The 15,040-nt window shown below is 34.8% G+C and overlaps 1 long non-coding RNA gene across 1 annotated transcript; it reads left to right on the top strand.

Moving 5' to 3' along the window:
• Window positions 1–1,247: 1,247 nt before the first annotated feature.
• On the top strand, window positions 1,248–2,636 carry LOC112999533 (uncharacterized). The gene is made up of 3 exons (XR_005887492.1): window positions 1,248–2,155; window positions 2,247–2,318; window positions 2,414–2,636. It is a non-coding gene; the product is annotated as an uncharacterized lncRNA (long non-coding RNA).
• The last annotated feature ends 12,404 nt before the right edge of the window (window positions 2,637–15,040 follow it).

Raw genomic sequence — 15,040 nt, 5'->3', positions numbered from 1 at the left:
AAGCAACTGAGCCTCACTGCATCTTCCGGCACCCCTACAATTTTCACTGTATTGCAGATTTCTATATATGTTGCAAAGTGTGCATAAGGGTCTTCATTAGGCAAACCATGAAATAGATTTCCTTGAATCAGCTGTGTAACGACCCGCCTCGTCGTCACGATATCATCACTCAAAAATGCGAGAAAATTTTAGATTTTTAATGAAAACTTCGTTAATTTGCTTATATAAAAAATATTATAGTAAATCTGAACTCCACAATATATATGCATACATACACACTCTTAGATAACGCACCATTACTTAACCAAATACATACACATGAGTATAGTAGTGCAGTACACATCATTCACAAAACAATGGAGGAAACCAGCTAACCTATTGTTTGATGGTTTGATCAAGTTTGCACAGCCAGGATGAACTTGAGTGATGAGGTAGACCTGGATAATTTATGACATGTACCACCGGTATAAACCCTGCCTGATAAGATTAATAAGTTAATTACTCTAATATTCTTACAATTATAGTGTATGGATGGTCTTTCTACCAAAAAACATTTATGGATGGTTTTGGCACCTTGCACCGAAGTTCTAACTCATTGTAAAAGTGGATTCTTTGTAGATTTTGGTTATAGGATTATTAAAAAATATCCCCCTTTTGTTGCCTGTAATAAGTAAATTATTTTCTCTCTCGTTATGGTATTAAATTGTTCTAATAAAATTGACTGTTCTGTTGGGGTTCTCGGGGGAATTGAAGATGCTGGAGAGCCCAAATCTGCTGCCATTAGGGAACTTCGAGAAGAAACTAGAATAGTGTCTACTGAGATAATTGCTAAGGTTTGCACAAAATATTTTCTCATTCAGATTTAGTTTCTTCTGCAAAAACAGTAAATTTGTTGTTGATATCTATGTATATATTAAAAGAGAAGCATATGGAAATTCCTAGAATACCCATGCCTGAGGCTATGACATCTGCCCATTTCCTTGGTTTTCTGGTCTTATGGCATATGGAAATTTCTAAAATTCCTGTGCCTGAGACTGTGGCAGCTATCTATTTCGTTGGTTTTTTGGTCTTATAGCCCTTTCATTTCCCACTCCCACGGGTCTGATTTTCCTTAAAAGCTCACCTGAAGCCTTCACACCTCACCTGCTCTCGTGAGATTGTTTGCACCTACTCCTCGTGACGTTGTTAGGTTAAGAAAGGAATTTTAAAAAAAAAAATTAATACCCCATTTGGTTTTTGAGGGGATTTGTGTAGCTTGATGTTTTCTATCGGTATGTATATAGGTGAATAATCCAGGTGCCTTTTTGTGAAGTAAAAAAACTACCCTCGATCCATGCCTCAAAAGGGTTGATAAAAAGTAAAAATAAATCAATGAATTCATGATAAAACCCTTCTGTGCTTTCTTATTATAATTTTTTGGGATCAAGGGGTTGGGGGGATCAAATGGTAAAGTTCTTTTTTGGTAAATTGCAGGATTAGAAACATGACTATTGCTTTCCAATTAGTTGTTTTTGCATTAATTGCTATTTCATCTATTTTATTGATTAGTTTGCGAAGATGAGCGGTGCGGGGTTTAGGGCTTCAATTCCGAGCAGTGTGAGGAGGACGATCCAGAACATCAAGGAGATCACGGACAATCACAATGAGGAAAACGTCTATGCAATGCTCAAGGAATGTTCCATGGATCCCAACGAGACTACTCAGAAGCTTCTCCTTCAGGGTAGGGATTTCGATCTTGAATCTTATTAATATCTTTGTTCTGTTATTCTTCTCCTTCTGATCTCTGTGTTGGTTGGACTTTGGGTATTTCTCATCTGGGGCTCCTTTGTTTTGTTTTGATTTTGATTTTTTTACCCTTTTTTTTTTGTAGTGGAATGAATGATTGTGTTTTCTATGATGGGGTTTCAGTTTCACTGTTGAGACACTTTTAACATATGGCAATTTTCCTGACGTGATCGAAATGATTGTGTTAAACATTGAAGCTGGAATGGCCAAAGCTAACCACTCACTGCTGATATCTCAAGTTTTTGTATTTAAAAAGGTAATTTGAAGAAAAAGCAAATAGAGGCTTAGGCAACTAAGAATGAAAGATGAAGCTGAAGGTATATGCGGACCGCATGTCCCAGCCATCTCGTGTGGTTCTCATATTTTGCAAGTATTTCTATTATCTTTGCTTTTTTCCTTTCTTATTTTATTTTTGGAATTTGAATTTTAATTTTAATTTGGTCTCTGTATATTGTATATAGTGAATGGAATAGATTTTGAGGAGATCAAAGTCGATTTATCCAAACGTCAACAGTTATCTCCCGAATTCCGAGGTTATTCATATTTTTTTGTTTGCACTTAAAATGTTGTCGGTAGTATATTGTGTCTATCTTAATCTTACCTTTAATTTTATTGGATTTTCCTTCAGAGGATAACCCTTTAAGGAAAGTCCCTGCTATTGTTGATGGAAGGTTCAAGCTATTTGAGAGGTTCTTCAACTTCAAATTTCATGCTATTCTGCTATGGATTTATATCTTCTTTCTTCATTCTTATTAATTCATGTTTTATTTTCTTCTTTGTAATTTCAGTCATCTTATTCCCATCTACAAATCATAAATGCCAAATTATGGTTACATGAAATGACAGATCCAACTTCCAGTCCTCTGCCTCAACCCTGGAGCCAGAAGCTATTCACTACTTAATTAAATGATTACCAATGTTTATGGAATGAGTACAATGATTAAAAACAGTGAATTCAGTCTGAATTTTCTAAGAAACATAAACTCCTGATCCAGATTAGACCCATCCCATTGATTAAATCTTGATAGGATTAATATAAAATTATTTCTAAACCTTTTACTTTCCCAAAGAACAAATTTTAGGGGCCCTCTGACTATGATTGTGTCCTTCTATCTTGGACAGGTTCCAATGTTCAGTTATGAAGGTCAAAATAAATACTCTAAAATTTTCTCACCAATATGCATTATGGCCTATACAATTGCAGATTTGGAGTGACATGCTTGCATCCTCAAGAGTATCACTCAGCCATGAAAAATTTATACAGGACAAGGTCTTCATTTTTGAAGTCATCCATAGTGTTCTGCTTATGAATGTTTTAAGAGAGTATTTAAAAAGGTAATTTGAAGAAGAAGAAAAATAGAGGCTTAGGCAACTAAGAAAGAAAGATGAAGCTGAAGGTATATGCGGACCACATGTCCTAGCCATCCCGTGCGGTTCTCATATTGGAATCATGAAGTATATGAATTTGGATGCTTATAGATTTTCCATTTCATGGTCTAGGGTACTACCGAGTAAGTCAAGTTTTGTTGAAATTCCACCCAAACAAAGAAGACGTCACATAATTAAATATTGACTTTTATTTATGTCTACTTTACAAAAAAAAATAAATATACATGTAAGAAACTTTGCTAATGACCGTGCGTACGCATATTTTCCCTCTTATTGTAGGTAATTAGAGGAAATAGTGTGGTCACTGTTGAGGCGCTTGAAATTCAAGTGTTTAAGTGTAAATTAACAATCAACTTATTCTTATGTGACCTGACAAATGTAAATATGGAGTAATTTGTATTATAATTAACATGCTGCCATGTGTTTAGAAAAAAAAGACTATTTGACTTATTGGAAATTTCAATTCTCAACCTGACTACATTTTCTTTTTACTTAACCCCTTTTAGTTTTAAAATTTTATTTTCTTTATTATGTTTGAGCCTCATGAGATTCATCTTAATATAGTTTGTTAATTTTGTGATCTGAATAATTGTTTTCCTATAAATATTATCCATCTATGTATTTAATCTTCAATCTTTGCTTAAATTTGCATCAAAATCAACCTTTGAAGTTCCCATAATCAAGTGGTTCATGTGTATGTACGAATTTTAAATTCGCATGAACATCAACCTTTGAAGTTTGGTTAATCAAGTGATTCGTGCATATGCACGAATCACTGACTAGTTTGTGTATAATTATGATTGACCTGTTTTTTATATTTAAGTTTGAATGCATAAAAATCTGATTATAAATAATTAGTGTACATATATTTTGTTAATAAGAATAAAAAAATCAAAAAGAAATTTTCAATGGAAACATGTTATTGGAAGATTTTTATAAGATACTTTTAAAATCTATTATAGTAATAAAGACTGTAATATAATCTTAAATAAAAGGTAATAAAATTGTAAATGATTAATCTATATTCAAAAGAATTTGCATTAAATAATCATTTAATATTAGAGCAATACAATTTCAATGATTAATTCTTATTTTATTGTGATAATGGAGATTGGTTTCAATTTTTATAATTAGAGTTATTCAAATTACAATTTTTTTTTAATTAAAAGGGGATAGTGGGATGTAACAGTTTTTTTTGTCCCTTAAACTTTTAGAGGACACAAGTTGTGACAACTTGATGTACTCAAGATTATTCCTCAATTATTTTTTGTTATAAAAAATTGGACTATTAAAAGATACTAGTCAATTGGATATGACATCCTAGTAATCCTTAAAGCTCTAAGACACAAGTTGTGATAATATGATGTCTCAATTTTTCTCTCTAAAATAAACATGTTGAAATCATATTAACTTGCTTTAGGAATCGACCTTGGTGTGACACCTCTATCGAGTCAATTTTTAGAATGTATGAGTTGTGACGACTCAAAAACCCTAAAATAACTAAAACATATATCACAAAATCAAGAACTGCATGGACTTTGATGCTCTACATTGCATCGGGAGATACGTAGGACCAGAAGACCATCCCTGTGAAATCCTATAAAATAAAACAAAAAATTTCACCAAATGTAAATTATGGAATAAATTAATTCTCATTTTCTAATTCTTAATTGTGTTTTAGAGTGAGAAAAATATTTTAATAGTAATTAATAATTTACTTAGTCAATTAGAGGTAACAGTCTTTGAACGGACGTTGTAGGGAGCTAATAACTTTTCTATGCACAATCAACTTTTGAACCTAATTTTAGCTTTTGAAAACTATTTTCTTTAAAATGGATTTTCCAATGTTTTCCTGATAAAAAATATTGACAGCGACTCTACTTATTTTGCAAAACGTATTGATTTGAATTCTTGTCCTCCGTGATTGCAACACCATTATTATAAAATGTTTTTTTTGCTTAAAAAAGTATCTTCTACAAAGCATAATCTCAATTATTCCAGCAAAAATCATTTATAATCTAATGGTATCAAATTTTCTAGTAGAATTTATTTTTATACGCAAAGCTCAAAATCAAAATCTTAAAGAAATCAAGCAAGTATTACTGTCAAGTAAATGCATTGTTGAGCAAAAGATTCGCTCCCCTTCACCAACAGTCAAACTAGGTCAACTTGGATGCATGTCGCGTTCTAAAACGTACCTCATACAGATGCTTCCAAAGTGGTAGGCTGCTGCTTAAAGCTTTTCGCCAAGAGGCTCTGCACATAATTAGGGACCACTATAGTTTAAATCAATCTTAATATAACCAGTAATTGAATATTATTAATTCTTGTTGTAAATTGTCAATTATATATCACAGAGATTGGTTGAAATTATAAACATGTAGTCCGGTAGCTTTCACTTATGTACATACATTCAATTAAATTAGAAATACTTTATTTTTGTTTAGAGACAATCTTGAGACTAAAATATTTATGGCTATTATTTTTCACTTATAATTTGTTCCGTTTTTTAGAAAGGATTTAAGTAAGGACAGACATAAATCTTAATCTCAGTCTCTTCTTCCACAATTTATTTAAATAAAATTATATGAGTAAATTATACTTTTGAAAATTAAATATATTTGGCAGTGGCAGAGAAAAACCAAATTGAAAGGACCAAAATAATTAAATCTATGATGTACAAATTAAAATAATGATTTTTATAATCATTTCTTATAGTTAATTTTAAGCATTTAGCGATAATATTCAAATATTAACTATTTTCTTAATTAATCGGCTTTTATAATATTAAAATAGATTTCCCCTACTTTATTAATAGCACTCCTATGGGTTTTTTTTTACAATTTATCAGGTACTGAATATAAAAAAAATGGAAAATTTATTTATAATTTCTTTTTTGTGGAAAATCTAAAAGAATCTATTTTATAAAAAAACTTTGAAAAAACTTGTGCAGAAAATTAAAAATTTTATTAGAAATTTTTAGTGAATTTAAGGAAATTTAATATCACTCCTAGGGTTTTTTTCACAATTCATCGGGTACTGAATATAAAAAATGGAAATTTTTTTTGTAATTCTTTTTTTATTTTTTGTAAAAATCTACAAGTTTCTGATACAAAACAAATTTTGTAAAAATTTGTGCAGAAAATAAATTAAATTTTCTACGAAATTTTTAGCATAATGAAATAATCATATTTCTTCCCAAATTATAGTAAATTTACTACTTCTGCTGCTATCGAATATTTTGTAACTATCATTAAACTTGGAAACAAAATACTTTATAACGTGAGGCCCATGCCATTAAAAAAAAAAAACTCGGTGAGACCCTAAGCAAGAAAGGCTATTTCAATAAGAGCATCCAAAATGTCTATATGAACCCAATTCATTATTTCTCGATAATAATTAGAACCAAAAGACATTTATTAGTTAGGCATGGCAATGGGACTCGACAATGACAAGTTTAGTCTCCCTGCCCTTCATCTCCAACTCCCTAAGTCCTCCTCGTCCATGCCCTCGCCCTTGCCCCTTATCCCCAGTGTGTCCAAAAATTATACTCATCCCCACCCCTGCTTGGGGATCAAGTTTCCCAACCCCACCCCCGATCCTATCTTGTTTTCTTATTCATAAAAAATGAAGAAAACAAGACATTTTTTTTAATTGGACTAAATCTATTATAGCATGCTAAATTGAAATTTCAAATAAAAATTGGTTGATCTTATTTATTTTTGGATATCTTAAAGAAATAGTGATCGTGACACCTTGTTTACAAAGGTTGAAATTCCAAGTGCTTAGCAACAAATTAAGTAAAAATTATTTTCTCTCGTTTATTTTTTGAGCTCAACATAAAATTAAGTAAAAATTGTAGACAATTATAAGGAAAGTAATAGTTTCATGCATAAAATAAGCATTAATCCATTAAAATTCTAAGGTTATAATAGTAATTTAAAATATTTCTTATATCATAATAGCAATGGGGCCAGGACCATCATACCTGACCCCATTCCCGAACCCAACAACGATCAACTCAATTTTTACCTATCAGAGTTAGGGCGGGTCCGAATCGATCCCCACGAGGACAGGTACACTTGCCATGCCTACTTTTAGTCATAACTATACAATTTTTCCATCTATTCCTAACAATCCAAGGAAGAAGCACAAAATCAGAAGAAAAGACTTGAACAACAAGCATAAAATCAGACTCCAACCACAAACTATGCCTACCTTTTTTGAAAGCAATCTTTATAGCTAACATGGCTCCAATTAATTCAACAAAAAAAGCATGCTCAAAACCCAACACTACTAAAAAAAGGGCTTTCCACGACGCAGTTTTTACGACGATCATGACGTACACGTCTTAAAAATATACGCAGTGGCATTTTCATAATTTGAAGCTGCTATACGAAGACGGTGTTACTCAAACCCGTCTTAAAATTACTTGTTCAACAACGGGTACTGCAGCGCCTTCGTAGAAAGCTCAATGGCATTTATTTTATAAAATAAATGATTTAAGAAGGTACGAATATGCACCGTCTTTGAAGCGAAGAGAGGCAATGACGGTGATACTATAAACACCATCTTTAATTGGTTTAATTAAAATTAAAAAACGACTTGTGGCGCGTACGTGCTCATCATTGTTGTTTTCATCTCCTAATCCCTCCTTCTAGCGCTAATCATTGTCGTGCTGACGGAAGCTCCACCCGTGCCATCTCCACTCGTGTGTTGACCCCTAGTTGTACCCAGGTATTTATATGTAATCATTGTCGATAGCTACTAACAATGATTTGGGTTTTATTCGTGTGTTGCTCAGCTGGTACATTTGCTTAGGTGTTCTTATTTCTCAGATATGTTGGCTCTTTTTATGTAGAGTTGTCGATGTGGGTTTTGGCCTAAGGGTTAACCCTACCTAGCCTTGTTTTGAACGTATAGGTTACCACTGACCCTTCACTTACAGAAAGAACAAAATGGTCGAAACCATTTTAGCCCTAGAGTATAAGTGTGTTAGGGGGCGCTAATGCATGGCTCAACTATGACTGTGAAGTAGAAAAACCAAAAGGTTAAACTAAGAGAAGAGGAGGTTCTTCTTTCCTCCCTTATTTTCTTGTTTTTTGTGTTCTTTTCTTCAGTTGTCAATGTTGTTTCTTCACTTTTGGCTTGCTACAATGATTGTTTGGTGCACCAGGATTCTTATCCTAAAGCTTATGTTGCTCAAGGTTCTAGCTCATCGTTGCACTCTGCAATGCTGCCACGAACTATAATAATCATAATCAGACCACTAATTCCAATCAAACACAACAATCTCATCAATCTTAGTACAATCAGTATTCTCAGCACACTAATTTTCCTCAAGCCAATTTGACAAGTGTTCCTTCAGCCCGTTCTTCGAGTTGGTATCCCAATTTAGGGGTCTCTCACCATGTCACAAATGTTTCTCAGAATATTCATCAAACCACTCCCTTTGAAGGACCAGACCAAATTACAATTGGTAATGGTCAAGGTTTGAATATGAACTCTTCAAGTTTATCCTCCTTCTCATTTCCTTTCAATCACAAAATTCCCCTTCTTCTTAATAACCTCTTATTTGTTCCTTCCTTTACAAAAATTTAATAAGTTTCAATCAATTCTATAGGGATAATTTTGTACTTTTTGAGTTTCATTCTGAATTTTGTTTGGTCAAATCTCAAGTCTCTAAAAAGGTGTTCCTTAAATGGATGGTAGGTTGAAATGGCCTTTATCAATTCCCTAATTTGCTTCAGTCAGCGAGAGAACAACTCAAGCTCTCTATCATTGTCAATACCATTTTTGTTGTTGGCTCAATACCTATGCCAACTGCTTTTTCTCAAGATTTTGTTTCACCTAGTGTAAATAGAATCAATCCTAGTGTGTCTCATGTAAATACTCTTTGTAATAGTCCTCTTGCCTTGGCCACTTGCCAATCCAAATTAGGTCACCATAGTGGTGACACTATGAAACTTTAATCTAGATTATGTAATATTCGTATTATGAATAAAATAGGTTCTGATTTTTGTTTTCCCTGTTGCATTGGCAAATCTCATTGTCTTCCATCTTCCCCTTCTCTCACTGTATATTTTTATCCTTTTGACCTCATTTATACTAATTTGTGAGGTCCTTCACCTGTCTTGTCCAATAATGGTTACATCCATTATGTAACCTTTGTTAATGCTGACACTCGTTTCACTTGGCTTTATCTGTTGAGAAATAAATTGGAGACTATTGATCTATTCAAATAGTTTCACACTTTAGTTAAAAGTCAATTTAATTTACCTATAACAGTTATTCAGTCTAACTAGGAGTACAAACCCTTTACTAAAGGTAAATTTGTTCGTACATATAAATAAATTTGTGATTTACATCCTCATATCAACAAAAGAATTACAGAACCAGCTATGGAGGAGTTGATTAACAAAACACAACTCTCTCCCAAAATAATCCCAACGTCATCACGTCGGCTCGACGGCTCCATAAAAGAATCTCACTCCTCGTCCTCTAGTGCTGTCATTCTGCTCCCATGAACAAGGATTCGTGATCATCACAGGTATCAACCACACAGTACAAAATGCAAGGGTGAGTTCATTATAAACAAAAAACATTAACAAATATCATAAGCACACATAAACATTTACTAGTCCAACACATACCCAACAACAATCATCATCAGTCCATCATTCCAAACAATCATGCTTAGTATGATGCATGCACCTGATCTCAACTCTTAGATGCAATGTGGTACCATCCCCAAGGAAATAGCCTAAGCGTGTCCACACGACACTCCCACTTAGGAAAAAACTAGGCAGTAATTGTCAAGGCCACCCCGTTGTGCACAGGCAGCTCCCCCCCATGGTGATCAGCCTGAGTTTCAAGGGAGTTCCAAACCGAGTGACACACCTCCTAGTACAAGTATTTCTCCTCACGAGAAACTACAAGTACTTACTAGCCAAGTTACACTATTTCTGTGTCAAATGAGGTACGAAACATAGGCACCATCAAGTGCAATACCATGGGTAAACTAAAGATCCTAAGCCATCCCCCTCAAGAGATGCTTAAACTCTTTAACTGCTCTATTTCCCCCGCTAGGGGACATCCGACAAGGTCAAAGCACCCCCCCATGAATGTACACAACATCCAACGTATGAAACATGGCATAATCAAGTACACTGACCATGGATAGATTAAAGATCCTAATCCATCCCCCTCAAGAGATGCTTAGACTCTATAACCACTCTATTTTCCCCACTATGGACATCCGACAAGGTCAATGCACCCCCATGTACATACACAACATGCAATGTATGATACATGGCATCATCAAGTACACTGACCATGGATAGATTAAAGATCCTAAGCCATCCCCCTCAAGAGATGCTTAGACTCTCTAACCACTCTATTTCCTTCCACTAAGGACATCCGACAAGGTCAATGCACCCCCCATGTACATACACAACTTGCATCATCACAATGTAATTTCAACATCATCAGCATCTCATTTCGGCATCACTCTCAACATGAACGTTATTTCATTCTCAATGGCATTATCAATAACAACAACATTTTCTCATATTAACATAATCATCAATAACATCATTAACTCATATTGACACAATTCATCTATAACATCATCACAAACATCACCTCATATCAATTCATGACATCATATCAACATCAGCAGTAAGTCACATTCCACTTATACATACATCTATAGTTCATGCCTGAGATTCACACTTCCCAGGTCTTCAGACCACACAAGTCTAACACTATGGCATTAAAAACTGTAACTATAATGAGTTCCCCTCATCTATTGTGAGCTCTCTTTCAATTCCTCTGTGCGTTGCTCAAAAGTCCCCCTCGTTCATGCTCGTCAGTCCAAACGCTAGGTTCTATATACCAAATTGAAGGAAATTTAGTATAGATTTTCGAAACAAGGTTAATAACAACGTCCGGAGTCAAATACCCCTGTCAAAACATAAGGGTTGAAGGGTGTTTTAAATTTTACTAAAAGGAAACATCATTTTGAAATTCTGATCACGCCAATGTGACCAAGGCTTAGTGAAAGTCACAAAAATAACATCAATGTTATAAAAGATAACTTTTACAATGTCTCATTCTCTAGGGTTTTTCAAAGGAAGTGTAAAAACACTCTATTACAGTACCCAACACACAAGAGACACTAAGAGGAACTCAAACTAACTAGGAGAAGGGTTTAGAAATCAAGATTACCTCAGAGAAACTATGAAATGGAGGATTGAGGGATTTTCTCCATTGAATCCTTGAGGAGGATTTTGAGGATTCCGCTCTAATTAAAGTGTTCCTCTTGGTGTGGGGTTTCAACGGCAAGCAACGACAGCTCATGGCGGCCACTGGTGGTCTTGGGTGGTGGAAAATGAGGTTTTAGGGTTTGGGTGGCATTTTGGAGAAGAGGAAAGTGAAAAATTGTGTTTTCCATGCTGAGAACGTATTTATAACCTGCAGATCTCGCTTAGCGAGCTCATCTCACTATTTCAGAGTCCACTTTTTGTGCTTAAAGCGAGAATTTCCACTTAGAAAAACTTCCACTGCACTATGGCTCGCTTAGTGCACCCCTGCTCGCTCAGTGCAATTCCCTCTATGGTTGGAATTGCGCTTAGCGCTCCCTTCTCGCTTAGCGAGACCTCCAAATTTTTAATTTTCCAAATCCCAACGGTCCGACTTTAGAAACAATGTCTTAGAAAGCTTCGGACAAAATTTGAAGACGATCTAACGGTTAACGAATCCGGGATTGCGATTTTACTAAGATAGGTTTGGGAAAATTCTGAAATCTCATAATTTCAACTTAGTTCAACAAAACTCCACATAACTCAGCATCCACATCAAGAAATTCATACAAGACTAACTCAAGTCATACATCAAATCATTCAAGTCAACCATATAGTCAAATAACAAGATAAATACAATTAAACATCAATTTATAACTATAAATATTTCAGGGTGTTATAAGCTGGATCATGGAATGAGGATATGTGATGTTATGAGCTTGGACTTCTGGCCGCGCAATGCTTGTGAAAAATTGAAGCACGATAGAGATGGATTAGTCCTCAAGAGTAACCCTCTGCGATTGATCTTCCGCCATAATGTGTGCTTCAGACGCACCAACTTCAGATTCCCTCAAGTTTGCTGGAAATGCTGAAGATGATTTAGACAAATGAGCTCCCTTCGAACTTGGTTGTGTTGTCCTCTCTTGCAAAGCTTTTCTCCTCCTTTCTGTGTTGTTTCTCTTGCAAGTAGATTCAATCTCCAAATCTAGTGGAGCTAAATTCCCTGCTAAAGAATTACCTCGCATACAAGAAGCACTAAACAGAGCAGCAGTTAACCAAGTCAAGAGAAAAATTGAATTATAACTGTCTATTCTCGAAATTAATCAAAGAATAAAGAATAAATGTTTCCCAACTAACGTATACTATCTAAGTGGAAATAAATTCCCCGGCAACGGCGCCAAAAACTTGTTCGCTGGTCGGCAAGTGTACCGATTCGCACAAGTAGTATAAAACGGTAAGACAGAGTATCGTATCCTCGGGGAATTTGTTTCACTCAGACATTGTACATTCAATATGCAAACATTTGTATGGATTAAAAGCAGAGTAAATATCAAGTTGGATTCTGGACTAAAATCTATTTGAACATAAACTAAATATCTAAATTATGAAGGTGAAAACTATCAAGTAAAAAGCGTTGGGTTGTTCTACTGAATTTCTCTTGATGTTAATATGTATTTTTCTCTATTTAACATTATCCTAGTGTTCTTATGCTAAGAAACTACTCAAACCAAGATCCCTCTAGTGAATGAGCCTAACTCTCTTTTAACTTTGTCCTTGATCCCTCAACAAACTTAGTCTAAAAGAATTGCATTAAGCCTACAACATAATATGGACTAGATCACTGCACTCCATTCCTAGACATACAGATTTCTAGCTTGCTCTACCAAGTCTAAGGCTTTAAAGCATTTCCCAATGCTAAAAATCCTAACTATATATACAAATGGGTGATCATTCCACAAGCATGTAAAATAAGCATAGATAGAAGCAATGAACACATAAAATAACATTAAATAGATAGTGAAAGAATGTTACATCAAGGTTTTTAGAAGAACTCTCCAACAAAGAGGCTTAGCCTTCCATTACAAGCAATGCAAACTCATAATACAATGAGGGAATAACTTTGAGTGAAAGAAAATGGCAAAAGATGGTTGAGGATGTCTCCTACAATCTCTAAACCCTAGACTTCACTCCTTCTAATTTAAGCTCTCTTTGCTGCTCTCTTTCTATCTTCTATGCTTCCTCTAATGTGCTCCTTTGAAATTCCGCCAACCTCAGTGTTATAAAGGCTCTTAGACTTTTCAACTTTCGAAGGCTCGCTTAGCGAGACTGGCTCACTAAGCGAGAGTAAGTGAATTTTGGCTTAGCGAGACTGGAGGCGCTAAGAAGAGACAAAGTCCTCGTTGGGCAGGCTGGTTGCGCGCTGGGTGAGCACATCTCTGACTGATCCTCTTCTAGGGTTTCCCAATCCGCTAAGCGAGTCATCAACTACTTGAACCTTCTCTTCTTTGGCCTGAAACTAAGTCGGATTCAACATTAATTCACAGAATGGGAGTATCTACTCTATAAAATCACACTAAACATAAAAATATGTACAATTCCTACAAAAAAAACCTTAAATTGGAGGTAAGGCGTTATTCTTTGCAAATATTCAACATAAAACTAACTCATGAATAGCGACTAACAGGTACACAGCAAAAAGCCAACCAAAATGGCATCATTACAGACCAAAAAACCAACCAAAATGACATCATTACACGGATAAATTTATGTTCAAGTGACACAAGAAAAACCAACAAACAAAAAATTGAGTCTTTTGCAATGTTGGTTTAAAAATATCATCTCCACTTTCAAATCATTACTTCTTCTTATGTGTTTCCTTGCTGCCCGACGGAAAGACTATTGCCTTTAGATGTTGTTTTGCCTTTGCTTCTTGTGACTCTTGTTAATGGGCTAATAACTTCGGCGTTATCCTCAACCCTTCTATCTCCTGTTTGCTGAGAAACCTGAAATTCAACACTTTATCAGTAATGTATATAGTTAATGAAAGACAAGGGCTGAATAAAATTAGATACAGCCTTATCAACACTAACAACAACATCAAATGTTGGTTGTTTTGGAAAAGCTAACCTACCACACAATTCGGTTGATCTTCTTGATTGCAAAATTTTCCTTTCTATCACATCATTTATAGGCCTTTTGTCAGCTCGGAAAACTTTTTCAAAAGGTCAATTTTGGTAGGAAATATATTTGCAACAAGTGTTGATCTTTCAAACTTCCTAACCTTTTTGGTACGTGTTCCAGTTCCCTGCATATATGATGCATAATACATTAATTTAAGACCTCTGTGGTGACCAACAACATATTTAAGTTCAACATCACTTGTAATCTCGCCAACTTGGTGGACTTTGCACTCTCAAAAGAAAACCTTGTAACTGGTTGAGAAGCTCGTTGAGAACTTGGTTGTGATCCAAAAGTTGCTTGAGAAGCTGGTTGTGCTTGAGAAGCAGGTTGTGAAGCTGGTTGTGATTGAGAAATTGCTTGAGAAGTTGGTTGTGCTTGAGAAGCTGTTTGAGAACCTAGTCAATAAGCTGGTGGAAGAGATGGTTGAGAAGCTACTTGTGCACCTTTGATAGACTTTGAAAATGATTGTTTTGCCTTTTTCACAGTCTTTAAACCAGGGTGTTTTTAAGGTACTTGTTTCCTTTTATTCAGATGACCACCTTTTGGTATCATTTCCTAAACCAATAATATTTGACATTTTAAGTAATTTATATATGGCTTTA

Source organism: Glycine max, chromosome 2 (assembly GCF_000004515.6).
Source record: "Glycine max cultivar Williams 82 chromosome 2, Glycine_max_v4.0, whole genome shotgun sequence".
NCBI classification, from domain to species: domain Eukaryota; kingdom Viridiplantae; phylum Streptophyta; class Magnoliopsida; order Fabales; family Fabaceae; genus Glycine; species Glycine max.
Note: the sequence above shows the minus strand (reverse complement) of the source record. Positions and strands in the feature narration are given on the sequence as shown.